The following is a 12,559-nucleotide window of genomic DNA, read 5'->3' on the forward strand; positions in this document are numbered from 1 at the left end:
AAAAAATACATTCTAGCCTAAATTATCCAGTAGTAAAAATGTTTGGAAGATATCAGCAGAGATGTCCTTCTGAATATTTTGAAATCTGGCTATAAAAAGTAATAATTTCTGTAAAAACAAACAACAGCAATAACAACAAAAGTAATCCAAACACAACAGTATTATTAGAAAATAAAAAATTTTCCCTGTCAATTTGTCACATAGAGTAAACCATGAACAACTTGTCAAAACTAAACTATCATTTTTGACAGCCAATGACAATTCCCCTAAGACACAGAATATATCTTTAAAGTTTATGACATTATTTTCCTATACTTTCCTCCTGTCACTAGGGCACCAAATACAACATCAGTCATAGAAACAGCATACTCAGCCCTGGGAAAGAACAGAAGTGTCCAAGAATTTGACGGATTCATTTACATTAGCACCCATTGTCAACATATGTTTTTGGGTTTAGTGTGTCTACAATGTCTCAGTTGAAATTTTTGCACAAAAAGCTAATAGCAGATTATTGTAACTGACTGTTAAATTCATAAAATAATCTATTTTTAAAATTCCACGCAATATAAAATAAACTAATTAATGATTAATGATGCTTATTTGTGTTCATTCTATGAAAGCAACTTTTATTTACTTTTGTTTCAAATTCTTTGATTAATGTTACCTGAGCAAAAAAAAAAAAAAAAAAAAAAAAAGAAGGCCTAAAATAAAGGCTTAAAGGCACACAGGACCACAGGACTTACATGGCATAAAGTAAGCAATAGGGGATACTGGCCCATAAAGCCACACCAAGACACACAAATACAAAAAATTGTTTTGTCATTATAATTTACAATCAATAAATTGTCAGTATGACCCTAAATTTTTCATCCTATAGTGTTCAGTTTAAGTCTTCGTTTGCTACATTAGCACGTAGTAAATCTGACTTACATTAGCACAGAGACCTTTCAGCCTGAAATTAAACTAGCAATTGTGGGTACCTGATTATGGGAAATTGATGTTACAACCAGGGAAAGGCACTGTCCTGTTGCACAGAGTGGATGGATTTTAGCATCCTATGAGCATGGCTAAGTCACTATTCCATACCACTCACCTCATTGGCAAGGTGTCACCTAAGCTGAGGTGGTGAACACTTTTTCTGGGTAAAACACTTTCCCTTTTTGTATAATTTCCTTATTGATATCATTGCTGTTACAATGCATTTCTTATACCATTGCTTTTTTCTTTCAGGAAATCATTATCTCAATCCATAGTCTCTGACTTAGTCCCTTTTTTACCAGAAGGAGTGGGGAGAAGTGGAGTTGCTTATTTGAAGCAGCCGATGTTAAACCACCACAAATACACAGCAAAATTTGTTGGAGGAAACCAGAAGAAAGAACGTTTTCTTTCTTTTCTGTGTACGATCTATTAAAAACTTTACTAAAATAATACTAAGAAGAAAAAAGTGAGCTCAGGAGTAAACTTACGTACACCAGTCAGTCAGAATTTATGGCTTATTCCTAAATATCCCTGTGGAATTTGAATCTCTCATGTGTTTCTTTAGAGAGCACTCTCCAAAGGGATGGTGATAAAATTAAACTGCAAACTGAAAATGTCTGGCAAAAAAAGTTAAATGAGTAAAAGAGTCTTTCCCTGGGATTTTCTCTTCCTGAGTATTCCTGAAAGTATTCAGGCTGTGGTTTGACAACTGGTGGGTAAAGTTCAGATCAGAGAGACATTGTCACAAAGACCAACGGTATTTTCTACTTTTTCTAGTTCCTTCTCATCAATGCAGAAAAGATTTTGCATCTCCCCACCACTTTCAGCACTTTCCCTTTAATGAGGTTAAGAAAGACCTTGCAGACATGAAATGCAACTCCTAGAATGCCCAACAATTTAGAAAAGAAAACACATTATTCTTTCTCAGTGTTTCATATTTTGCTGTGATCTCCACTTACAGAGAATGTCTTGTTCTATGTTCACATTAGGGTATTAATTCAGGTCTCAGACTTAAATTATATCTCAGGGTACCATTCACTTCTACAGCCTACATTTTGACTCACATTTTCTGTGAGTCAAAGGTGTTTTGATTAAAAACTCAAAGTCAGAATTTTAACGGTGGTATCAAAGGCTATTAAGTAATCACACATCCAACATGTCAGCCTTTTCCTTTTTATTATACAAAGGAGGAAAAGAGAACCAGAACTGGAGCCCTGAAAATAAGCATCTCACTCTCATGTCATGGGCATAAGAAGGTAAAGCACAAAAGCCAAAGCTGTTTAAAAACTTCAACTAATTCTCTCTTGTGATGGGTGTCCATATTGCCTAACCCTGATCCAAAATTAAAATTTTCTTTTTGGAGACTTGTCAACTTCAGTTAGATTATCCTTCTCTAGACGGTGAGCTACCAACAGATGTTTTCTCCTTCTCTTCATGAGCAAAAAAAGGTGGTCTGATTCCTGAATTCTCTTTTTGTGGACAGAGAGGTGGTCCCTGGTGACAATGAACAGTTTTTATTTATTCATTTTTCTGGCATATAAATTCAGGGCAAACAGGTAGAATAAAGAAAAACAGGCATTTTTTTACTCTTCCAGCTCTCCACAAAATCTACCATCCTGGAAACCTGTCCACAATGAGTGGTGTAATAAACATTAGGAAAGATGACTGAATTTATGTAAATATTATCAAAAATCTAAGTGAAATAGCTAAGAGCAATAGTTCAGGCGACTTTTTCTCTGATTTTTGGCTTATACATACATCATGATTAGTTAAAATTAGCTAGAGTACCCTGCATATCACCTGTATACAGGTTGCTAAGAGTAGAATCATCTGCTCACAGGACAAGCAGAATGTATAATGATATATGGATATTTGAAACTGGAAATTAGTTCAAGAATTATATGGATTGTGTGATCAAAAACAGATATAGAAAGGTCTAAACAGATTAGTGGACTGCTGTTACCTAAAATTCAACCAATCAAACAAACAACCAAAAAAACCAAAAAAACACACCATAGTGAACAAAATCTTTGGAAATTTTATTGATACTTACTTGGTATTTTCCAGCATAAAAGTTCTTTCTGTTTCTTTCTTTGTCCTTTGTAGGATAACTCCTCCAAAATGAAGGCTACAATATTTTCCACTAATCATTTTCACTGAATCCATGGAATCAGATTCACTAACTGGTCAGAGTAGTCCAGGATAATGACACAGGGAGAAAATTAATGTAATTTTGAAGGCTGTTACTTCAGTTACTCTGTTCATGTTATTGTCTTTGATTTCCATTATTTGATGTTGCCACATATGTTCTCCTTGTACAGCATGAAGATCTTCATCATCACTGCAAAATCTATTATCTTGTTCACAAACAAGGGTTCTTAGCTGATAAAGAGTAATTAAAGCCTAGTCTGACACAATTATTAGGGCAGCTGAACCAGCTTAGGATCTAGACAGAGAAAATCCAGGAAATGGGGGGGTGAGGGGTTGGCAGGGAAATCTTAAACTCTAAGTACTTCACATAAGAAAATATAGATAGAATGTTTCTTGGAGTTCAAAGAAAAATAGTTTTCTGAATTGATGACAGAGGTCACAAAAGAAGAAACATCACTTTTTATTCAGCTGATATTCAACTAAGAAAGTATTAATACTCATAAGTAACACAATCTTTAAAAAGTTGGTTCTGATTCACATTTTCATTCAAAACATGTATTACAGCTACAGAAAGCAGTGGTTTTAAGGTGCAAAGATAAACTTTGATAATATTCAGGTTTAAAGTAGTCTACACATTTTGGCAAAAAAGATCTGCTGGGAAATTTTGTGTAACAAAAACTATGATGATAATATAATTATTTTCCAAAGTAGTAAGGCAAGGATAATAAATTTAGATTTTAATGCTGAACCTAAGCAATGGCTAGTTTAGATGTTGTTTCAGAATGTGAGGGACAGACCAAGAGAGGATCCCTTGGCAGTTTAATGGGTTGGAAACACCAGAATATTGAAAGTGGTAACCATTTGCTGGTGAGTTGCTGTTCTGAGATGAACAGAGTTCATTTGAAGCTTTCACATATTTTACTTAATAGAATTTGGATTTTCTTACTTATGTGTAATGTAGCTCTTCTTTTATTGATTTCTTTTCTATCTGTTCTGTAAATCCACATGCACCCCAATTCAGCTGCTATTGCATCATTACTATTTCTGAAATATACTGTTCTCCAATGAAGTCAGCTGTGTGCTTAATATTTTCTGTTAATGTAATATTTTATGAAAGTTGTGATAAATCAAGTTAAGGAATCAACTAGTATTTTTTCACCATTAGAAAAAAAAAATTAGAAGAGTCTTTCAAAAGTAGTATAGAAATCATTATGCTCTGGAAAGAGAAGCTTGTATGTAGTTTTAGTCAGTTCCTGGAAGTGTCACATGCAGTTGCATATGCTAAAGAGTTTGGAAGACCCAAAGGGCAAAACTGATAGGGTGGGCAGATGCGACTGCACTGGTAATGGGATATAAAAACTTCATGTCATTACTACAGATCTGGAAATTTTTAAAGGTAATAGCTAAAGAAAAGGTTATATGATGCCCACCATCAATGGGAAATTGAAATTTACTGGGTAAATTAGAATTTGTACTGATCGTTAGAGAAGAACATCATTCTTACGCAAAGGAAGTCACATGGAATAGAGAAGTGTAGAAATTTTCTCCTAAATTGGTTTGTATCTTTAATTCATGAGCACAGGTAAGGACTTCCAAGGGGCTTAAGAAAAAGTTTTACAATAACAATACCGTCTAGCAAAGTGTTTGTTTATGCAGCGCATTATGGATACAGCTGCATAACCCCTTGCTCAGATCATCATTGAATCTCATGAAATGTCTTGTCCTTAAGATAAGTATTCCTTAACAAGAAATAGCAGGAAGTTAGTGGAGCTCAAAAAAAGGAAGTACTCTGATGTGAAACAAAAAGTCATATCTTCTTTACATTTTTTGGCCATTTCTTCTTCCTCAAATTAGTTTATTCTTCCTTATTTTACACACCTGAGAAATCTCTCTGTAAACATAAATGTGTTCAAAGGCAAAATTAAAAGAAACGCACTAAGAACAAAACAAAACAGGCAATTAGTTCTGAAACTTTAAAATGTCCACCTCTCTGTCAATGCAATGTGTTTGCCCATAATTATCCAAATTCAGCAGTAATTTCCTCATGTGAAAAAACATAATTAAGATAGACAGACTGCAATGTTGCATTCCTTTTCTTTCCAACAGAGTGTTTTCTGAGTATTTTATTAACTGTATCATGTTTAGAATTCAAGGAAGAAAGTAAAAGAGTTGTGGTAGAAAGTCTCCCCCTGCAGAGGACAAGGGCTGCCTATGTAGTCCCCATATATACAGAACATTTATCAGAGGATGCTCATAATGGTAAAACAAAAATTTTAAAAGGAAGAGTTTAAATGCTAGACCTAACTTTCTTCAGCAAGGAGTACTTTATCCTGTCTTTGTCATTTACCTGTCATCTGTGTATCTAACTATGTATATTCTCTTTAAGAGGGCTATGTTCTGTTCCATATTATTCAAGAGTCGGCCAATGACCACAGGACATACTGGAGCACCAATATCTGAAGGGAGGATGTCAAAAGGATGGAGCTAGGCTTTTCTTGGTAGTGCCAAACAATAACAGGCAACAGGCAGAAAATGATGCACAGGAATTTCCCCCCGAATTTAAGGAAGAACATTTTTACTGTATGGATGACAAAGCACTGGAAATAGACTGCCCAAAGAGGTTGTGGATTGTCCCTCACTGGAGGTACAAAGAAGTGTCTGGACTCAACCTTGATCCATGTGCTCCAGGATGACCCCACCTGAGCCAGGAGGTTAGACCAGATGACCCACTGTGTTCCATTACAGCCTCTTCCATTCTGTTATTCTGTGGAGAAGAAAGCAGGGGATGCATTAGAGCTGAGAAATTTTACAGAGATATTTTCCTAACCCACAGTGAACTGTGGGAAAGAAGGACTTTCTGAGAATTGTTGTCTTTCATTAGGGCACCAAATTGTGTTATAAGAGCATCAACTGTTTCAAATTCCTGACAGGAATAAAAATTGCTGGTTTTATCAAAGTCTTGTCTTATAGGCAGACTAAAAGAAAGAATTCTCCCTAAAACTCAGTGCCTTGTAATACGCAGAATGTGAAACAGTAATAGAGCTGAACTGCATTTTCTGATCTCCTCCAAAATCTAATATACAATGAGGAAACGTGCCTAGACACGTTTGTTTCTGTGAGTGTCATGAAAAACTGGTGTGATAAAACCTCCCTGTTGGTGATCCTTCTCTGCTCTTCTCTGAATTAATTGTGGCCAAATGCTGATAAAATTTCCTTCTGAACACTGAATCCCAAAAACAGAAGCTGTACTTTTCTCTATCTTTCCAAACCAGTCTCTAAGTTAGGACTGAGAATTTTCTGCTCAAGCAACTCAGCCAGTTGAATAGGAGAGATAAAAAACACTGGGGTATCTGTCCTAAACACAAGAAAGTCCAAAGAATAAGTAATGTATCCAGGATCTCTTAAAAGCTTGTTTATTTTAAAGGATTATTTTTCCTCGTTTTCTATAACCATCTAGAACAATACCATTCAAAATAAAGATATTTTTATTGGCAAAGCTGCACAAGAAACTAAAGAAAGTGGTATCCTGGTGCACATTCTATGGGATTATTAACATAATTCACTCTCACATGTTAGATCCAGCTTTAAGGCTTTCTGAAAATTTCAGTTTTCTCTTTTGACTTTTTCCTTCTTCTGAGAACTAGTGAGTGAGCAGATTTAGAACTTTCTAGAATTTCACAAATTTGTAAACATACCACAGAGAACAGGGTGACACTAGGAACAAACTCATGGTCCCTATCTTCTGGGAATGAGTGAACAGCAAGATCCTCATTATCATTAACAAATCTGAGTTTGTGCCCACGGAAATCAATGAATACATTGCTGAGCCAGTGAACCGTAAAAGCAATGAAGCATCTGTTGCAGTGGAAAGACTAAAGAAAATAACACCAAAATAAATTTGTCCTGGATCTACCCAAAATGTTTCTTTGAAAATTAAATGCTTTTGATTTCCATTGAACTTTGTTAAAATGAAAAACATATTTCAGAGTGAAAAAATCAAATAAGTAATTTTCACATGTTTTGGTTTTCTATTAATTTAAACTTCTAAGTGGAAATATTTTTTTCATCTCACTTCTCTTACAGAAACTATATGTCTTTCTTATTTCATTACTTCATAAATTTCTATCTAGTGAGACTACATCTGCAGGTTTCTTGAATCACGGATCTCCACAAAAAGTATAGTTGCAAGTGGGCATCAGCTGCTGACTGAGACACCCAGGTGTATGTGCCTACATTTAAGAAGGTCTAACCTAGTTATTTATTCAGTTCATTGAAAGAGAAACTCATTTACTGTACTCCACCAGGTGCGCATCTACCAACACAAATAAGAACAAATTATCCAAAAGTATCGTCCAGAAATTCTTGTGAATTTCTCAGATACTGTAAGACATTTGAAAGAGCACTAGATAACTCTGTGGAGCACTTGAATTAACCTTTAAATGTCTTCTTCACAGTGAGTAGAGTTCTGCATGACTCCACTGACTGATTTACTGAGTTCTCCACTGACAGTATCAGGAGACTTGAAGACTAGCACACGTGTACACCTACACTTAGACACATAAATGTAGATGCCTGTCTGGAGATGAAGTTCACTTTTACTGCCTGTTTGAAACGGCAGTCCAAGAAAAGAAAATAGCAACCATTGATTTTGCTGAAAATTCTGAAATTTTACATCTTTCATTATAAAATAAATTGTGAAATATTTGTTTGCTTTTTCCGCAAAAAAACAGTATTTTCAACCTGAGTTTGGGAGTCAGTTAAAACACCTTATTCAGATAAAATTATTCATGTTAAAAATATAAGTATTTTTAATTCTTTATACTCTATCCTTGGGTGGATAGATAGAATTTGTGCCAAAAAAAAATCATTTTTAAATGCAAGTAGAAAAAATACTGATATAAGAACAGCATATCATAAATGGTCAGTGAATGCATTGAGGATAGAAATCAGCTAGAGGAAGTTCTATATAATAAGACGAAATTCAGGGAATTTCAAGAGAATTTACTGTAGAAGTTTTTTCCCTGTTTTTAAAAACAGACTTTTATTAGGTGATGTCTATAGTTGTGTGTAACCTTGGAAAAAAGCCTAGAAGATTTTTTAGTAGAAGGGAGACAGAGCAAACAGCAGAGCACCACACACTTTTCCCCTTCCTAGGGGAAGGCTGGAGAGGAGTCCCCCACCATGAAAGAGTTTGTGAATCACATTCAGGAACGGCATAGGGGAGTCCCCTGAGGGTTTATTAATCAGTTGTGGGGTTTGCATGGAGGAGTATAGGGCTGGAGTATCCGCATCATCCCTCTGCAAGGAGAAATGAGCAGGGAACACGCATGCTGGTTCCCAGGGGGAAAGTGGGGATTTGTGCATCCATGTGCACCTGTGTAAACCACATAGCCTGTGGAGGGGTTAGTGGATTTGAATCTTTTTTTTTTTTTTTTTTTGATATATATAGAGGGGGGAGTTCAGAAACTTGTAGTTATAAATTAGCATTCTGTAAGTTTCTACTGCTGTGTTAAATCTGTTGTATGGCTGATATTAATCCTGAATGCACAGGTCACTGATTGCCAGTTAATTATGTGTCATTGATAAATCCATAAAACACTTCAATCCCAATTTGGTTTAAACTATGTGCAGTGAGCATTTTTTCCCCTATGGCATAAGTCTGTAATAGCGAGAACTTGACTTGTTGAACTGCCAGGTTCTTTCCAGAAAAAAAATTAGATAAGAATTTTTTTTTAATTTGTTTTTTCCCACAAAGAATCATATAAAAATCATTTGGCACTAATAGTAAATTACTTTCCTAGCCCAATCTGTCAGTCAGGCTCTAGAGTAACCTTTCCACACTTTAGGAACATTGAATTTTTTTGAAAGTAACTCTTACTTTGGACGATCCAGAAAAGATGAAAATTTTCGTCAGAATCAGAATCCTAAGTTTATTCAGGGAAAGAAATGCAAGGCCATCTGCTATTTTAGCTTCCAAACTGCAAACTAGAGAAAGAAGATTATTCATGAAAAGGGACAAAAAGTGTCACTTCATTTCCAACTGTAAATGAAATGTATAGGTAGAATATAGATAGATCCTAGACCACAGGTTTTTCAGTACCATGCTATAGAACTTTTTTCTACTATTATAGCTTTCTATATTTAGGGTTTTATAAATCTATGCAATGGGCTATTCACTTACTGCAGTATTGTAAATTTTCAGCAGTATTGCATCTTAGCTATGGTCCAGTAGTTTGTGAGGATGTGGCTTCAGATTTTCAAGTGATACGAAGATTTCAATGAGGATAATATTTTTATCAAGAGTAGCTTAAAATTCTGTAATGAAGTGGCAAAAATAATGTCTGCACTCCTTATTAGGAAATTTCTTCCAAGAGGACATGTCTCACATTTCCTTTCTCTCCAAATCCCAATGGTTTATTCTATTTACAAATGTACCTAGTCTTCTTCATATTTCCTTTAGAAGCCTCAGGCTTAGGTACTATGGACAGAGAATAATGGGGTTTTTGGAAAAGAAAAAGCAAAATCTCCCTCTGAAAACATCACTGTACCATTCAAAGCCCTTACTTCCTCCTATAACAGCATCAGATGTCATACTTTAACTTTGTAATATATATTCTAGGATCTGCAACTGCCTCATGGTCGAGAAATGTCAGGGTATTTTCATATATACAGACACCCAGCATAGTTAATTGTCAGATTTTTCTTGCTGACTCTTTCTCCTCTTCTGTGTTCTGAGAGATTTCCATTCCTCCATCCTTCCACACATGCATTTTGTCCTTCATGTTCACAGACTTACTCTTAGAGTACCAAGGACATTCAAGACCACATCTGCACTGCTCTGACCGATAGCCAGAGGGAACGAGCTATCAGCAATGCTCAATAATTCCTTCTCTTCTCATGCTGACCCAAAACTCTGAGAGATTTCCTGCTCCTGCTCAAGAGCTGTGAGGATCTGTAGTGAAATATGGTGCTAATCATGCCTAGGTTGTTTCTCTATTTATATCCTTTTGTATACTTTGAGAGTACACTTTGCATTCACCGCATACTCCAAAAACACCGAAAGAGGCAATCTTTCACTGTTGCTATTTATTAGCCTAGTTTCCAAAGAAGCTATAGCTTATTCAGCTCAGTTTCTGAGTCTGTGAATGTACATGAGAAAGAAAAAGTGTTTCTCTAATAACTTCTGAACACCTTGTCTGATTTCAGCCAGACATGACAGAGCAGGTAAAATATAAAGACAATGTAAAGTATATAAGGTCTTAGTGAAAAATAAGAGCTGTTGTTGGAAAGACCTTATGACTCTCAGTAGTGGTCCCAAAATGATTTCTACAGAGAAAGACTTAAATTAGATGCCAGAGGCTCTGTGACAAAAACCTTATTGGTGTTCTGATCACAGGCATAGCTTTCGCTGAAGCACACAATTAACTGAGATATAAATCCATAATAAATCAGACTCCATCAGATCAATGCTTGCAGAACTAGTACCTGGCACTGCAAAAGCAGTCAAAATGAAAGCCATGGGTCACATCCCCATTTTCCTAATCAGTGTATAAATATGAAGCAGAAAGTCCTTTTTCAAGTTGGTTTTCTCCATACATAGCTCCTCATTAAGACTGACCCTTTAAATCACTTAGCCTTTTTCACCCACAGCAAGGGCAGCTGCTTCAGTGAATCTGCACAAAATTGTCAAGTTAAACTAGTTTCTTACTAAACCATAAACAGCTCTAATCTTATAAAACTTTGATACAGTTGAGGTCACAGGTCAAACTTTGTCTTCCTTTCTGGCTGTGCAAAAAGTTTTAGTAGGTTTCATGGTTTCAAAACTTAAAGCCAAGGGGACCATTTTGTCATCAAGTCTGACCTCCTTCATAATAGGGACTTTGTTTCACTGTACTATCATTTTAGTGAATTGATAACTAGTGCTGGGTCAAAGAAAACTTACACAGTCTTGCATTGTGCCATGCTTGGCAAAGAGGCAAATGCCACAAGCTGCTCACTCACTTCCCCTCTTCAGAGGGACAAATAAGAATAGAAAACTCATGGGCTGAGTTAAAAAGGGGAGATTTCTCACTGTCAGAGGTAACTCAGGCTCTATGTGGGGAAAATTAATTTATAATATTACTACCACATTTTCTATAGCAATCCTGTTCTAACTCATCCTTTCCCCACATCATTAAGAAGAAAAAAGAAAAATAAAAATAATTCCTTCTTGGGAGGTTATGCCCAGCTGCATGTCTGGAGCGGAAATCTTTCTCAAAATGGTTACTTTCAGAATACATTCCTCCATTGTGCAAGACATATTCTTCAAAAACAAGGGACAAAGAAACCGTAGATATTTTCCTGTCCTTTTCTTTGCACTCTTTTGAAATGAAGGCAGTACGATATAGTGACAAAAGGATTTTTTATTGTCCTATTTACTTATTTCTGACTTCTCTCACAATAAAATAAGCTACCGAGATTTTTCCAGGACAAGCTGAAAAATCTGTTTTAAAGCTGACCTCTTTATTTTGTAAAAATGTTCCGTCCTAACTGAATAGGATTTAGTCTCAGTTGTGAAATCACAGCAAAATCACAAAACCTGGAGATATTTCCCACAAAGATCCATCTGTTTGGGAAGTACTAACGAGGTTTTTCCTTCCCATTCCCCATCTACAGCACCTGACTACACCTTTGAGATTGTCATTAGGTTGGATAGAGTAGGAGAGCAGCTTCAGAATGCACCAGCAACTCTTACTGTCGTAGGTGAGGTTGATTCACATTTTCAATAATTCAGTGCCTCTTACTCACATCCCCCCAAATACTGGGAAGAAAGGAAATGAAGGACAAGAAAAGAATTTTTTGCTAAGATTGTCTCAGGCCACCTGCATTTACTCATCATTGCCTTTTTGTGGCTTGTATATAGCACCACATTTACTCTGGCAATATTTCGATGAGAAAGGAAAATGTTGCTTCTCCTTACATTCAAATGGAGAGCTGATAGAGAGTGAAAGTAAGTGACTTGTACCCTTATCTCCAGAGTTCTTGCTATGTTCTTGGACGCAATCATCTGTTACATTTTTCACCTGCTAGCAAGTGGAAAATAACAACTCCCTCAACTCCGATTCTCAACCAGAATTATTCACCCTTCACAGAAATGCACAGCAGGCTCAACCAACCAAACCCCTACTGACACAGAGAGAAAGTTGCTGTTTTTTTCTTTCTTATCACTCTCTGCACTCAAAAACAGAAACAACATTAAGCCCATACTTCTAAAGCAGATGAGAACAGAGTAAGAGTAACAGAAACATTAATTATTGTCTACATACTTAGGGTAACTAACAGGTATCATGCATAATATTGTTTCCAGATATCAAAGGCCAAATCGGTAGCATATTTTAAGATGTGTAAATATAAATCAGATTTATATTTTTACTTGTGGTGATATATAAGG

Source organism: Ammospiza nelsoni, chromosome 3 (genome assembly GCF_027579445.1).
Source record: "Ammospiza nelsoni isolate bAmmNel1 chromosome 3, bAmmNel1.pri, whole genome shotgun sequence".
Lineage (NCBI taxonomy): Eukaryota > Metazoa > Chordata > Aves > Passeriformes > Passerellidae > Ammospiza > Ammospiza nelsoni.